The sequence below is a fragment of the Microcaecilia unicolor genome, chromosome 7, assembly GCF_901765095.1.
Source record: "Microcaecilia unicolor chromosome 7, aMicUni1.1, whole genome shotgun sequence".
Classification (NCBI taxonomy): Eukaryota; Metazoa; Chordata; class Amphibia; order Gymnophiona; family Siphonopidae; genus Microcaecilia; species Microcaecilia unicolor.
The window spans coordinates 241,830,589-241,847,652 of NC_044037.1; the positions used below are offsets into that span (position 1 = coordinate 241,830,589).

At 42.5% G+C, this 17,064-nt stretch overlaps 1 protein-coding gene across 6 annotated transcripts in view; it reads left to right on the plus strand.

Moving 5' to 3' along the window:
* RBMS1 (RNA binding motif single stranded interacting protein 1) overlaps positions 1 to 17,064 on the plus strand; it is a 381,888-nt gene that overhangs the window by 292,955 nt on the left and 71,869 nt on the right. The gene's annotated exons all lie outside the window — the stretch shown is intronic.

Genomic DNA, 17,064 nt, shown 5'->3' on the forward strand with positions numbered 1-17,064 from the left:
TCCCCATTAACAGGTGCCCCCAAAACAAGCCTCTCCCCTTTACAGAACCCCCTTTATCCGGACTCCCCCACCAAGCAGAAACCCCAACATGAGCAATCCCAACTTCCCCCATCCCCCGGGACTCACCCAGGGATGCTAGGAGTAAATCTGCAGGTTGCCCTTATATGGCAGATTGACTACTACAAGACTTCCACTAGGGGTTATAGCTGCCATGTTGAAGCCAGGCAAGAGTGAAGGAAGAGCATGTGTGTAAGTATATCAGGGGTGGACTGACCATTTGGGCAACCGGGCAGTGCTCGAAGGCCAAGAGGCTCTAGGGGGCTCAGAGGCTCTGCCCAGTTGTCCGCTGCCACCGCATATTACATCGCTCCTCGGTTCTACCTTGAAAGGCCCTGCCTGCTGCCACTACTCTGCGTCGCGCTACCGCCATGTTTTAAAAATGGCTGCCGATACTTCCTGTGGCAGTCTCGGCAACTATTTTGAAAACACAGCTGGCGCCGGACACAGTAGCGATAGCGAGCGGGAAGAAGTTGAGTTCTTTCCTGCTCCCCAAGAAGCCACTAGACCATCAGGGCCCTTCAAGAATAGGACTAGGGAGGGCCCACTTTGGCTCAGGGGCTGTGGGAGGGGGGCAGCGATGGGGAGGGGCTGTCATGTGCGGGAGGGGAGCAGCAGTGTTGTGGTGGGCAGTGGCCGGGTGGAGCCTCAATGATCTTTACTGCCTGTGGGCCCTGGCCACTGTCAGTCTGCCTCTGATGTATATTATAAAAGACATACATATGCACCGATTGTTTCTGGCACAGATTTACACTTTCCCCAGTGCTGCTGCTGGGGATCAATCTAGCAGTATACAATACAGTAGGACCTTTTTTTTCACTTTTTATCTAGACTTCTTGCTATTAAGTTACCGTCTTAGTGTATTTCAATATGAATAGAAATATGTATGAACGTAGGAGAAACTCATGTTAGGGACCCTTTTATTTTACCCAGTTGAGCCATTTGCTGAGGCAGGCATAGTAAAGCTGCTTTTTTTTTTTTTTTTTTGGCAAAATGCAGACCTTGGTTTTGCACTGGGAATTCTACAGTTTGCAGCTAGGCATTAAGAGGCATTTTTACTAAAGAATGCTGATCAGTTGGCCTGGAATTTAGCACACATTAGATTGAGAGGTTCAGGTGTGTGTACAAGCAGGCAGTGCACTATAAATCGCAGGCCGTTTAGCACAGATTGAGATTGTGTGTGGACTGTGCACTTCAGTATGTACACAGTAATTAATGTGAACTGTCACTTGTGCAGATGCAATTAACACCTCTTGGTAAATCAAGAATTGAAATCCCCAAAAGTATTTTAAATGGGGGGGGGGGGCAATAACCAAATGATATATTAGAAATCTCAACACACAAAAACAAAATGTATGTATGCAAGTATGTTAGGTAGCAATCTCTTATATCACACACTAGCAGAGCCTAGAAGGGTGCACAGTCCTGTGTCTTACTTAAACCGTCATCATTGCCTCTAGCAATACTAGTGTGAAATATATTGTTCAGTTATTAAAATCTCAACTTTAATCTTGACAATTCCAATAGAGAGTTGCACGGGGACAGAAATCTTATCCATCCCCGCCTGTCCCTGCTGAAATATTACCCATCTCCACCCATCCGCACTGGAATCTTACCCATCCCCACCTAGTCCCGCAAGAATTTAATGGTACGTAAAAAAAAATGTTCTGGTCAGCTCTCTCAGTCTCTCTAGGTTTGAGGCACAGCACTACAGGCAAGGAAAGAACGGAAGTTGGAACTTGGAACACTCTGGTGCACACATGTAAGACTTGTCTCTGATTCACTAGCACTGTGTGCTGAGAGGTCACCACATACACACGCCAGTAGGTCATGTGACCTCTGATGTTCGTGCCTGTGTCAGAGCTGAGGTCTGCGCATCAGCCCGGAAGCTGAGAGGATTAATAGTAACATACTAAGTGCTGACAGATAAAGACCTGAACGGTCCATCCAGTCTGCCCAATAGTCACACTCATTATCAATTCATGATTAAATCAACAATGAACATGATATTATATACTTGATTATGGTCTTTCTTTGGTGTTTCTGGGACATAGACCATAGAAGTCCATCTGGTCCTATCCTTGTGTTCCAACTGCTGGAATTGCTATCAAAGCCCACTCCAGCCTACTCGTCTTCTCATTTTCGGGACACAGACCACAAAAGTCTGTCCAGCACTGTCCTCATGTTCCAGCCACTGAAGTTGCTGTCTAAGTCCTTTCCAGCCCATCCTAAATCAGATTGCTATATAAGAGAAACAGACCATACAAGTCTGCCTGGTATCAGCCCTAGTACATCACAGCTGGAGTTGCCATCTAAGTGTCACTCAACACATCCACACACATGCAGCCATTTAAGTTTAGGGTTTTTTTTATAACTTTCATTTTCTAATTAGAGATTCTCTGTGTTCATCCCACGCCTTTTTGAATTCTGTCACCATTTGTGTCTCTACCACTTCCTTAATGATAGACTTTGCAACATCTGTTCTGTTAAAGCAAGGAGGAGGAGGAGGCACTCAAACAACTTTGTACTCTGGAGGTGAGAGGCTGACGCGGGTGCAGATTACACTTCCACGGGAACCCCACAGGAACTGCTTCCATCCCTGCAGGAACCCGCAAATTCTGTTCCCGGTGCAGGTCTCTCATATTCCAATCCACAATTTAATTGAATTTCAACCATTGAAAATTCGTTTCACTTATCTTTTGAATGTTTACTTAGTACTGTCACCAACACAGCCCATGTTTTGATAAACCTGCATCAGGGTGATAGCCCTAACCAAAACACAGATGAATCTCCACAGGGCTGTGTGCCCTGTGTGAAAAGTTACCTCCGAAGCCCTGCTAGTGTGTGATACAAGATATAAGAGATTGCTACCTAACATACTTGCATATATATAATATTTTTTTGCATTGGGATTAAGAATATATCATTAACACCTCTTGGAGCAGACATTAACCCCTGGATTCTATATATTATGCACAGATTTCCATGTGCAACTTTGTGCATGCATCAGAGACGCACACGCAAACTGACAACTAATGAGCTCGGAAACCTAAATGATTGGGTGCTAACAACCAATTATTGATATTAGTCGACAGTCTTAAAAATTTGCACATGCATCACACTCCACACTATTTTATAAAGCACAGTGCCTAAATTCAATTCGTGCATCTCTGAAAAGGGGGCATGGCCAGGAATGCGCAGATTTACAGAATTCGCCCGAAGCACACCTAAGTTGGGCGCCAGCATTTACACCTGCTATAGTACAGCACCTAAAGTTAGGCAAAGGGTCTGCGCCGAATGCTGTCCTATAATGGGCACCAGATTCTACATATCGCGTCTTGCGTTCCGCACTGAAATCTAAGCGTATGCCATAACAGCACGCATAACTTAATTGGCTTAACAAGCCAATCAGCATTTTTAACAGCACTTAACAAACAATAATGAGTACTAATTGGCAATAATTAGAACTTATGTGCATAACTTGCTAAGCGTGTTCTGTAACGCAGTATGCTTAAATTCTAATATATGCAGGCAAAAAGGCTGTGGTTATGGGCATTTCATGGGCGTTCCAAAATTTACGTACGTAGTTACAGAGTATGGCCCAATGAGCCTAAATCTACATGCAGGGATTTATGCCACGTCTTCATTGGTGTAAATAGAGGTTTGTAATTTTAGGCACTATGGTATCAAGCGTATTCTAAATATAGGCACCCATTGTAGAATACACTTAGGCGGAAATGTTTTCCACCCGGATTTTCTAGGTGCCATATATAGAATCTGGCCCATAGTGCTCAAGTTTTTCCATGCTGAATTGCCGGCACCATTTAGTGAATTACCTCCTCCCTGCTTGTGCACAATTTGCGAATGAATTTAATCCACAGTAAGGAACTTTTCTGTGCAGTAACTACAGGGGGCACATCGAGCAACAACCCCCCACCGGTTATTGCACAGCCTTTGCTCTTTGTGTGAATTTTTCTTGTGAAAGTGTCATAACGGCAAAGATTTACTGCTTTTTAGTAAACAGACTCCTAAATCTTATTTTGCATAATGCTTGTTCTGGACCTATGCATTGATTTGAGGTATTTTTTGGACTTTCTCCTTCCGCTTAAGCAGAATGGCCAGCTTGTTTCATCCAGCTGTTGTGGGCGGTTTGTAGCCCTGCAAAAATAATGCCTAAAGCATAGCTCATTCAATTCCAGATGCTATTTCTGCTTGGGCACATAGTCTCCAACCACAAATTTCCACCACCAGAAACTTTGACCTCTCAGTACATCTGCACGATATGATATTACTGGGATCTTTCCCTTCAAATGATTCTTTGGATGTCAGTTACTAGTTAAGGTACTAGAGAGCTGTTCTTGATACTAAAATGTCTTTAAATTTTTTTGTACTGTTATTAAAATGCTAAAACCAAACAGTCTGGTCTCAGGCATCCCATGCTTTTGCTCTCATCTGCACCCCAGTAGAGGTGTGCGAAGCTCTGAAGTCCCAAACAGCATGGTCGCTCTAGGCAGTGGCCTGCTGTTTCAAAACACATTTGCAGGTGGCATCCTTGAGAGCTGGACTGAACTCAGTTGCCCTCTTCTAAACAGAGTGATACAGCTTATATTGCTCTGTTTAGAAGCGGGCTTGAATGGTCATAAGTTTGTGAGATCTGCGTGTAGACGTTCCTGGGAGCACAGGAAAGTGTTGGGGTAAGATCGACACTAGAAATAATAGCTTTGCAAAATTCTATGAGAGATGGTCGGGTCTACTACCCCTTTTATGGGTTACCTGGTATAACAACTACTAGGAGGGGAATACAGGTCGAAAACAAAAAATAAGGTGATACTTTTGGATCAGCGTATTGACTAGATTATACTAGTGACTTGCAGACTACAGTGGAGATACAAAGGGTAAAGGAGGTAGAGGTGGCTTTAGCATTTTGATTGTGTTATGTTGTTATCTACTTTGAATTTTAGAAATGGGGGGGGGGGCTATAAAATTAGTTTTATTTATCTGAAAAAATGTGGCAGAGGAACAGTGGGTATTGGGTTAGAAAGTCCAGATCTTTAATCCTTTTCTCTTTAAAGTGGCCGAGCATTTCCATTTTGAATTTCCTACAGTCTTGGATATTTCTGAAGTTCATTAGGTCATTGATGCAGTGATCTGGTTCTAAAAGAAATATTTCTTCATTGGTGTGTTGCCTTGGGTAACTTTCTATCTGTAGGTGTTTATTCTTGTCTGTAACTTTTGGTCTGTTTGCCAATGTCGCATTCCTTGGCATAGAGCCATTAATGTTTGTTACTCCTCTGTGATTAATACATGTCAAGCGATTTCTACCCATGGACCTTATTTTAAAACAAAAATGTTTTTCTGTATTTTCACCATATTTTCAAAAGATGCTTAGTAAGAACTAAGAATGATAAACACTTATGAAAATATGATCTTGTATGTGTGTCAGCTGTTTTCTGTTACTGCAATTTAAAGGTTATTTTTATCTTTATAATCTCAAGGAAATTACCTCTGTGGTTCAGAGGGAGATGTACTTAAAGTAAAACAAAGCCACTCTCATCTTTGGATACTCGTTAATGTGAAAGCAGAGATAGCCTTCAATGTTTCACGCTCATTTCATCTTTTTAAAAGAACACTTATGTGAAAATTTGAGCTTTGAGTATAAAGCATAATATAAGCCCTGATACTGAAAGCCAAATATCGGTATTTCCGCAACTTCTGTATGGATATTGGCACTGGCTATAACATTATACAGAAATTGACAATTCTATAACAGGGCTCATAGAATTTCATGCCAGAGGACTTGAAGTAGGAACCAGGGGTTCTCTCCCCAATCCAGTCTGGCATTCAAATGAATACGCATGATATAAATTAGCATGCACTGCTTCTGTTATATGTAAATCTATCTCATGCGTATTCGTTGAGAACCCCTGCTACAAAGGAAAGTAGGCCCCACCTTCCTTTATAGAATACTAGCACAACCATGAAAGCGGACATGTTACATTTAGGCATAAGCAAGTACGCCAACCATAGAGCTGATGTACACGTGAACATCTAGTGTGGCACATACCCGGGTAACTTACAGTATTTGGTAAGTGGGAGCTCTGCCTGTATCCCATTCATGCTCCATCCCTGAGTGCACCCTACTTGCAAAACACACTGTTAAAGTATATGATAGTATTGTAAACACCACCTTGCATGAATTCCTTCAAAAGGGTGGTAAGGAAATAAATAAATAAATAAACATTTATGTACATAAAGGTTTAGCACCTCGGTTCCAGAATTGTGTCAGTAATACTGTTGAACATCCTTAGAGACCACCTCGGCACCATCCAGATAATGTTGGGGCAGTGTGTAGGTGGACCCTCTAGCATAGCAAGGGCGGGGCAGTGGGGGCGGTCTGCCCTGGATGCAGGCAGCAAGGGGGTGGTGCATGGAGCAAAGTGGAAAAGCATAGAAGAAATGGCAAAAAAAGATAAAGGGAAGGTAACTGAGACAAATGTAGAGGAAGGAAGGAAATAAGACTGGAGGTGAGGAAAAAAAAAATGAAAACGAGGCACTGGGAAAAGAATTTAGGAGTTGACTGACACAAGGGAAAGTGGAAAACAGACTGGGACAAGTTCGTTTTCAAAGCACTTAAACTTAGACTTACAAACTTCCATAGGTTACTATGAAACTTTGGTTTCATAGTAACCTATTGAAGTTTGTAAAGTACTTTGAAAATGAGCCCCAATGTGTCCATTTTAGGAAATGTACATCTTCTCTATTTTTTGTATTTTGCAAAGTAAAGGATAAAATGCATTTCTGTTTCTCCAGTATTGCATTGCTTATGAGGCCTGGGGGGGGGGGGGGGTCATTTCAGTTTGTGGTCATGTTTTGCATGTGTGATGGATTTCTGCTAGCATGTAGTGTCTGTCTATGAGTCTGTAACAACCCAACTTGTTACAGTTTCTCAGCAGCAGCTACATTGGTACTCTAGGGCCCAGTGTAATATTTCTAGTGTTGTCTATCACATGTAGCATTGCTGCAGTTTGAGTCCTGGGGGTTAGGGCTGTTATGGTGTGATAAATTTCCTATATAGGTTCTGAATATCTTTTTGCAGCATCTTGTGCTATTTGAAAGCGGGCTCTGGGGCCTAGAAGCTCAAGACTAGTGGTCACCACATCCTGTAGTCACACCACACAAACAAAAAACCCATCTGCTTTAAAATAAATAAATAAATGCCAGGCAATGGAAGGAGCGTGTGCTCCTGAGGTGATAATCACAATTTGAATATTTTTTTTTTTTTGTATGGTAAGTTGTTAGGGGACTGGCTCCATTGTTGGAGAATGTGGAGCTTGTGATACAGAACTGGATATGCAGAGTTTGTATTGAGATTCTGTCCATTCCTATAGAGAATCCAGACAGACTTCCATACAGAAGAATTTGTTGAATGATGCTATCAATTATAATGGTGCCTTTACCAGGTAGCTGTAACTGGCTAGAGAGGGGGACAATTTCTCTATGAAGGCTGAAACGGCTTGGGCTCTTCAGCTTGGAGAAAAGACGGCTGAGGGGTGATATGATAGAGGTATATAAAATACTGAGTGGCATAGAACAGGTAGACATGAATTGCTTGTTTACTGTTTCCAAAAATACTAGGACTAGGGGGCACGCAATGAAGCTACAAAGTAGTAAATTTAAAATGAATCAGAGAAAATATTTCTTTACTCATTGCCAGAGAATATGGTAAAAGCAGTTAGCTTAGCGGGGTTTAAAAAAGGTTTGGATGGCTTCTTAAAAGAAAGGTCCATAAGCCATTATTAAAATGGACTTGGGGAAAATCCACTGCTTATTTCTGGAATAAGCAGCATAAAATGTATTGTACTGTTCTGGGATCTTACCAGGTACTTGTGACCTGAATTGGCCACTGTTGGAAGCAGGATACTGGGCTTGATATGTCCTTCGTTCATGGTATGGCAACACTTATGTACTTCTTTATGCGTAGAAGAACCTGATATCTTACATTACTAATTTAAAAATGAGGGAGGGTGGGTGTGATATGGTGGTGGTAGGCATGGTGTGCGGAAATGGCCCTGTGGCTTCCCCAAGAAGTAGCAAAAGTGAGGGTCCAAAAGTACACAAAACCAAAGCAGCTACTGTGGCTTCCCTCCAACGCCTAAGTCAACTTCCTCCCTGTTGTCACCCCAAATATTTCTGTCTAGTGACACCACTGAGGAGATGATATGCCCATTAAGTACTTCTTTTGATGTTGATTTAGCTGGAAGCCCAAGTGCTGTGTGGCATTGATCAGGAATGCTGGAGGGCATGCAATCTGGGGGAAGTGCTGGGACTGCAGCCCTGTATGGGGAATGAAGAAAGTGCCTCCTCCCGCTGCTGGCTTTTGTGTGTGGGGGGGAGGGGAATGGTATTAATTAAGGCCACTGAGGGTGACTAGAATACAGCCTGGGTTGGAAGCCATGGGAAGGACCAGAGGGAGGTGGGAAGGGGGCTGGAGGCTGAGGGAACAGAGTCAGGATGGAGAGTGGGAAAATGGAGAATGAGTGCAGAGAAGGAAGGGTCAAAAAGGAATACAAGTAGGGAAATAGGGAGAAGAAATCAGCATTGAGGTTGTGGGAGGGACAAGAAGTGGGTCAGACTGGACGGCAGAAAGGTAGAGGAAAGAAAGGGGAATAGTGGCTTGTGTGTCTGAAGGGAGGGGTATATAGATGGGATGAAGGATCTGCTAGGAAAGGGAAGATTATTGTTGAGCAGATATAGAGAAGACAGGAGGAAAAGGAAGAAATGGAAGGGAACCACTGGAAAAGAACTTAGGAGACACAAGGACAGTGGAAAAACAAACCTGATTAGAAAATTGTAATTCCAAGACATCGAAACGAAGAAAATAAAATGATTTATTTTCAATTTTTAGGGATTGGCTTATGTCTCATTTGAGAAATATGCAAAATGTACATGGTAAAACTACATTGTCCACAACTAAAACACACTCTATTATTACAAAAGTGAAGGGTGATGGAGAATTCAGACTCTGGCCCCGGTGCAGAAAAGCCGGTCCTGGCTCTGCAGATCAACACCAGTACTTGGGAATTAACTTTCCTTAATAATCTTTTCTGTACTTTGTATTCTGTTTTATGTTAACTGCTTTTCGCAGGTAAGTTTATAAGTGCCTGCATAGTTTTAAAAATGTGCACAATATTTTCACTATATGGATTCTGCTGAAGCAATTTTCAAAGCACTTTTGCTTTGAAAATTGGTTCAGGAAAGCTGTGGACAGACATCTACACCTGCTGTTTGGTGTAGTATGCATAATTTTTGAGGAAAAATACACACATACCTTTGAAAATCCAAAAGTAGGAACATATTTGCAAACCTCACTCTAACCCTCCCCCCCCCAGAACATGCCTGAAACACTGTGTGTACAACATGTGTATATGGGCTGTACATATGTAACATGCCATAGGGCAGGTAGTTGTATAAAAAAAACATTTCTGCACTGATTTACTCGTGAACAATAGCTTTATAGATTACTTTTCCTATCTAATGCTTTGACAACACATGTACAATAAAGTTTCCTGAATTTGAACCTAAATCTTGCAGTTTGTGAGCGGCTACCAATGACATGCGGTCCCTATTCCGAGCATGAGAAAACAGATGTCCAAAGCTTCTGCCAGTTTTTCCCCCTCCCTCCCTTTTGTATATTAGGAACTGTTCCACACATACACTGAGTTTTTTTGTTAATGTCTTTCAGATGGTGAGTGGGCGCTTTAATCCACAATTGCCCACTTCTCACTGCTTTTCAGGCTAAATGAACATTACTAAAGTAGCAGTCTTCAAAAGATTGCTGAAAATACCAGCTTGCCAGTCTCTTCAGTCCATTGCTTCCTCTTCAGATTCCTAGATCTCTTGTTTTTATTTTCCAAGTTTTCAACTAAACTGAATGTACCTTTTTTCGTCTTCCAATTGTTCAATGCATTCCTCAGCTGTGTGCTGTCACAACAGTAATTTTGTTGCTTTGCTATAAGGATATGCTTAGATTCTATTTACATCTATTTATATGTTATGCTGCCACCTGCTGGCCATTTCAGGAAACTGCATCAACAGGTTTATAATCTTTCCTCTGATTGGACAAGTGGTGGGGATTTTCTGTTGTGAAGCAGGTTCTCCATTTTGTGGGCCAGGACTCTGAAGGGCTTAGAACTCAGCTTCACTTTCCTGCCTCTCAAGAGTGCAGTAATTCATTAGACATGGTCCAGCAATTCAGCAGATGTACTCTGAGGACTCATAACAACTCCTAATGATTTAGACTCTAAGGGCCCATATTTAGTAAAATATATTAAAATTTTGCAATTATAATGCATTAATGGTCAAAATTAACATATAACTTCAGAGCCTCTGTGTTAACTGTTTGATGTGTGTCTATCCTTATCCCATACACTTATAGCAAAACAATGCAGTTACCACATAGTAACTTCGTTGTGTATTAATGTGAATGCACTTAACGCAACCCGTGGAGGTGGTATTAATTGTTCCATGTTATCTGCTGTGTTAGCACAGATTCTATATACAACACCTGAAAAATCAGCGCCAAAAATATTTCCTCCTAGGTGTATTCTGTAAACTGCACCTAGACTTAGACACGGTTTATAGTAACATAGTAAATGACGGCAGATAAAGACTTATATGTCCATCCAGTCTGCCCAACAAGATAAACTCGTATGTGCTACTTTATATATATACTTGACCTTGATTTCTCCTTTCCATTTTCAGGGCACAGACCATAGAAGTCTGCCCAGCACTCTTTGTACTAAGTTTTTTTTTTTTTTTAGTTATATTTGTACCCCGCGCTTTCCCACTCATGGCAGGCTCAATGCGGCTTACATGTACAGGTACTTATTTGTACCTGGGGCAATGGAGGGTTAAGTGACTTGCCCAGAGTCACAAGGAGCTGTGCCTGAAGTGGGAATTGAACTCAGTTCCTCAGGACCAGAGTCCACCACGCCTTAAAATTTACACTCCAGCCCATCCCTATCTATTCAGTCACATTCACGGCGTAGACCCACTGGTTTCGTTCCCCAATTACCGGCGTTGCCACCTAATCTCTGCTAAGATTCCGCGGATCCATTCCTTCAAAACAAGATTCCTTTGTGATTATCCCACACATGTTTGAATTCCATACCCATTTTCATCTCCACCGCCTCCCGCGGGAGGGCATTCCACATATCCACAACCCTTTCTGTGAAAAAATAGAATACACCTAGCCGGCTATGCCTGCGCCTAACTCTAGGTGTGTCCATTTATGCCAAGTAACACTTGATGTAAATACCGGTGCCTAAGTTAGGCGCAGAGCAAGTGTGTTCTATAAACCTGTGCATAGATTTTCAGAATGCCCATGGCCAAGCCCCCTTTTTGGAAGCACACATTAGAATTTATGTGCACCACATTACAGAATATGCCTGGCAAGTTAAGTACATAAGCATCACCATGCTGGGACAGACCGAGGGTCCATCGAGCCCAGCACCCTGTCACCGACAGCGGCCAAAAGAACAAGCAATTTGTCTCGCCCATCCTAGAAATACTGTATTATTCCCTCGTCCATTCAATAACATTCTTTGTCTTTTTCCTCCAGGAAGCCGTCCAACCCTTTTCTGAAGTCCGCTAAGTTAACCGCCTTAACCACATTTTCCGGCAGTGAATTTCAGAGTTTAACTACGCATTGAGTGAAGAAACATTTCCTCCAATTCGTTTTAAATTTACCACACTGCAGCTTCATCGCATGCCCCCTTGTCCTATTATTTTTGGAAAGCATAAACAGACGCTCCACAACGACCCGTTCCATTCCACTCATTATCTTATAGACCTCTATCATATCTCCCCTCAGTTGCCTTTTCTCCAAGCTGAAGAGCCCCAGCCTCTTCAGCCTATCCTGATAGGGAAGTCGTCCCATCCCCTGTATCATCTTTGCCACCCTTCTCTGCACCTTTTCCTATTCCACTGTGTCTTTTTTGAGGTGCGGCAACCAGAATTGAACACAATACTCGAGATGTGGCCGCTTCATGGAGCGATACATTGGCAGAATAATATCCTTATTTTTGCTTTCAATCCCTATCCTAATGATACCCAACATTCTATTTGCTTTCCTAGCCGCAGCAGCACATTGAGCAGAAGTCTTCAATGTATCATCAATGATGACACCTAGATCCCTTTCTCGGTCTGTGACTCCCAACGCTGAACCTTGTATGACGTAGTTATAGTTTGGGTTCCTCTTTCCCACATGCATCATTTTGCACTTGTTCACATTAAACGTCATCTGCCATTTAGACGCCCAATCCCCCAGTCTCGTAAGGTCCTCTTGTAGTTTTTCACAATCTTCCCCCGATTTGACTACTTTGAATAACTTTGTGTCATCAGCAAATTTAATTACCTCACTAGTTTCCCCCATCTCTAGGTCATTTATGAATATGTTAAAAAGCAGAGGTCCCAGCACCGATCCCTGAGGGACCCTGCTAACTACCCTTCTCCATTGCGAATATTGACCTTTTAATCCTACTCTCTGTTTCCTATCTTTCAACCAGTTTTTAATCCACAGTAAGACACTACCTCCGATCCCATGTCCCTCTAATTTCCTCTGTAGTCTTTCATGAGGGACCTTATCAAACGCCTTCTGAAAATCTAGATACACAATGTCAACCGGCTCACCTTTGTCCATGTTTGTTTACCCCTTCAAAGAAATGCAGCAGATTGGTGAGGCAAGACTTCCATTCATTAAATCCATGTTGACTTTGTCCCATTAGTCCATGCTTTTGAATGTGCTGTGTAATTTTGTTCTTGATAATAGTCTCTACCATTTTGCCCAGCATCGACGTCAGACTCACCGGTCTATAATTTCCCAGGTCTCCTCTGGAACCTTTTTTAAATATCGGCATTACATTGGCCACCCTCCAATTTTCCGGTACCACGTTCGATTTTAAGGATAAATTACAAATCACTAACAGTAGCTCTGCCAGCTCATTTTTTTTTTTTTTTAGTTTTATCAGTACGCTATGGTGAATACCATCTGGTCCAGGAGGTTTGCTACTCTTCAGTTTGCAGAACTGCTCCATTACGTCTTCCAGATTCACAGATATTTCAATACGTTTTTCCGACTCTTCAGCTTCGAATACCCTGTCCGGCACCGGTAACCCACCTAAATTTTCCTTGGTGAAGATCGAAGCAAAGAACTGCACATAAATTCTAATTAATGCCAAGTAGTGTCAGCAATTGTTTTAAGTGGCAATTATCAGCACTGGTTGGCTTGTTAAGTAATTAAATTGCACTTGCAAGTCCAGAAAATGACCGGATTTATGTACACAATTTTGGTTGCGCTATATAAAATCTGGGGGTGAACCCCCAAATTCTATAAATGGTGCCTAAAGTTAGGTACGCAGGTGTGCACCCATAGTGTAGGGTCAGTTACACATGTAAAATAATTAGTTAATTGGCACTTAATTGGAGATAAGTACCAGTAATTAGCATTAACAAGCACTAATTAGCTGTTGCATGCATAACTGATTTGCGCCCCATTCTATAAACTGAGTGCCTAACTTCTCTCATGTGCAACTGCATTACTTGGGGAGGGGAATGGGTGTGTCGGGGTGTCCAGGTATGCAGTTTCATGCACTTTATGGAATAGTTGCATTTACACGCCCAGCTGCTGCATTTAAGTGCCATCATTTACACAAGCCATAGACAGTACAAGTGGTTGTGCCTGAAGTTCGGCGCTTAACTGCAGATATACACTAGTATTTTATAACAGATTTAGCGCACAACTCTGCTATTATAGAATACTGGCTCAGAGCCCAGGTTTTTTTTTTTTTTTTGCTTTTTTTATGCCTAACTGTTTAGCGACCTATATAGAATTCCAGTGGCTTACCTAGGTTGCTTACCTCCCCCACCACCCCTCACTTAGTAGGCTACTGTACAATTCACCTATAAGTGAAGGTACAATCCCTGCCCTTTTCCACATTTGTTAGCTAATGTGAGAATTAGCATGGTGCTGTCAAACCAATGCAATAACTATTGCACTAACAGTGCAAGTTAATCCCCACATTAATTGCTTAATGCACTTTAGTGAAAGAGGCTCTCAGACTGTTATTCTTGATTCCATTCTATCAATCACTTAAATTGTATGTTTTCTAGCTCCTGTTCCTTGTTTAATAAAGTTGCAAAAGTAAAAAAAAAAGTCAGTGTTTCTTACAAAACTGAATTTGTGTTTAGCTTTCTGTTTACCTTCAAGTGGTGACCTCACTACATAATAACATCACAAAGCAACTGCTACATTAGAAGCATGACAGGATGGAATACTGGCTGCACAATAGTGACCAGGGGCGTATCTGCGTGGGGCCTCAGGGGCCTGGGCCCCCGCAGATTTCGCCCTGGACCCCCCTACCGCTGCCAACCCTCCCCCTCCGTTGCTCGCCTACCTTCGCTGGCGGGGGACCCCAACCCCCGCCAGCCGAGGTCCGCGTCCTCCTGCCGCTGCCGGCTGCCTTTGGTCCTTTAATTCTTCCATTGAAGCTGGCGCCGACGAAAGTTTCTTTTGAGTCTGACGTCGCTGCACGTTGTACGTGCAGGACGTCAGACTCAGAAATTGTTTCTGAGTCTGACGTCCTGCACGTACAACGTGCAACGTGCAGCGACGTCAGATTCAAAAGAAACTTTTTCGTCGGCGCCAGCTTCAATGGAAGAATGAAAGGACCAAAGGCAGCCGGCAGCGGCAGGAGGACGCGGACCTCGGCTGGCGGGGGTTGGGGTCCCCCGCCAGCGAAGGTAGGCGAGCAACGGAGGGGGAGGGTTAGCAATGGCAGCGGCTGGGGGGAGGGGGATCGGCAATGGCGGCGGCGGCGGGGGGGGGGGCTATAATGTGCCCCCCCTCTCTGGCCCTGGCCCCCCCTACCGCCGCAGTTCAGATACGCCCCTGATAGTGACAAACCTTAGCTTACACAGAAGTGCTAATAATGGTGGTAGAAATTATGCAGGACCTTCAGGTAATGATAACATCCCAGGTTCAGCTGTCGGCCATGGTGAGCTTGTTCATGGTCCCACTGGAGCAGAAGATAAACCACAGAAGCTACTGAAAAAGGAGGATTAATGATGGTTGGGGATTCGTGGGGAGGGTTGTTAGCAGGTTGGGATTATTTTGAGGTTATTTTTTTAGTTATGTATAATTTGTATGTATGGTGAATGTAACCTGCCCTGAGGCTTATGCTAGAACAGGCTTAAATATTCATCAGATTAAATAGATTACTGAGGGAGTCCTACCAAGAATGAGAAAAGGCCTGAAGACATGCAGAAAAATAACAACCGCCCCCTAGGAAAAAAACATATAGAAGGAAAAATAAAATTGTTGCATGTACAAGTATCACTGATGGATGACTACCTCAAAGGACGCTCATCAAAAATACCAATCCAAAATATCAAGCTGAAACATACTGCACTTACAGAAAAAGACTTTAAATTTATCTGCTCTAATAGCAAATGGAAAATAGCAGTAGAAGCATAAAAACTTCAAGAGATGAAGGAAATAGAAACATCAAAAGAAAACATTTAGAGAATCCAAAGCAATCTTATAAGGACTTAGAGATGAGCATTATTGCAGCTAAAACATCGCCAACTGAAACTGGAAGAGAAGTGTTCTTGAGAAGTGTAAATGTTGTACCCATAGAATACAAGTGAGTAGCTGCTCAGCATGCAGGGGAATATGGAAAATGCAAACATCAGAAATATAGAAGAACTGGTCCCAAATTAAGAATCCTGCACATTGTGCGTCAAAGTCCGTCATCAATGCACACCTCATGCTGAAGATAACCTTTTGTGGACCCTGAACCAGATGTAGATCTCCATCCCTAAGAAATTGCCTTCATTACCAACACCGCACTTAGACGTCAACTGGTGAGAGAGCATTTCATTCATTTCTCAAAATACACAATGCTCATATGAGCTATAGCTCACCTCATCCACCTTTGATATCATGCCAGAAACCTGACAGAGCGGCAGCTGTCATCAATGGCTGCTTTGTGAAAAAACTGCACCGAGTTGGTGAATTAGTCACAAATGGAAAGAAGCATCTGTCAGTGTGTGTGGTTAGAAACATACACCAAAGAAGTAGAGTATATCAGAAAGCAAAGGAATGTTCCCAAGTACAGTTCCCTTTAGAAACTTAACCTGCCATTGCCCCAGGTACAAACAAAAAGCAAAATTTTGTGAGCCCACTAGGGACATAAAAAGTAACTCTATGTAATATGTAAACTGTTTTGATTGTAACCACAGAAAGGTAGTATATCAAATCCCTTCACCTTTCCCCTTTTCTCTAATATCCTGTTTCCAATAGTGGCCAGTCCAGGTCAGAAGTACCTGGCAGAATCCAAGAAGTAGCAAGATTGAATGCTATTTGCCCCTAGGGAAAAGCAGCGAGTAGGGTTAAATGGTCAGTATTTTCAATGGACAAGAGTAGATAGTGGGATTCCCCAGGGGTCTGTGCTGGGACAGCTGCATTTTAACGTAGTTATAAATAATTTAGAGATGAGAATAACTAGTAAGGTAGTTACATTTACTGATGACACAAAGTTATTCGAAGCTCTTCAGTCACAAAAGGATTGTGAAAAATTGTGAGAGGACCTTACGAGACTGGGAGACTGGTCATCCAAATGGCAGTTGACATTTAATGTGAGCAAGTACAAAGTGATGCAAGTGGGAAAGAGGAACCTAAACTATAGCTATATGATGCAAGGTTCCACATTAGGAGTCATTGCCCAGGAAAAGGTCTAGGTGTCGTCGTTGATAATGTTGAAACCCTCCAATCAGTGTGCAGCAGCGGCTAAGAAAGCAAATAGAATGTTAGGAATTATTAGGAAAGGAATTTAAAAAATAATAATGTTATAATGCCCTTGTATCACTCCATTGTGCAACCACACCTCGAATACTGTGTGCAATTCTGGTCACCACATCTAAAAAAAGATACAGAGGGGCATAATCGAA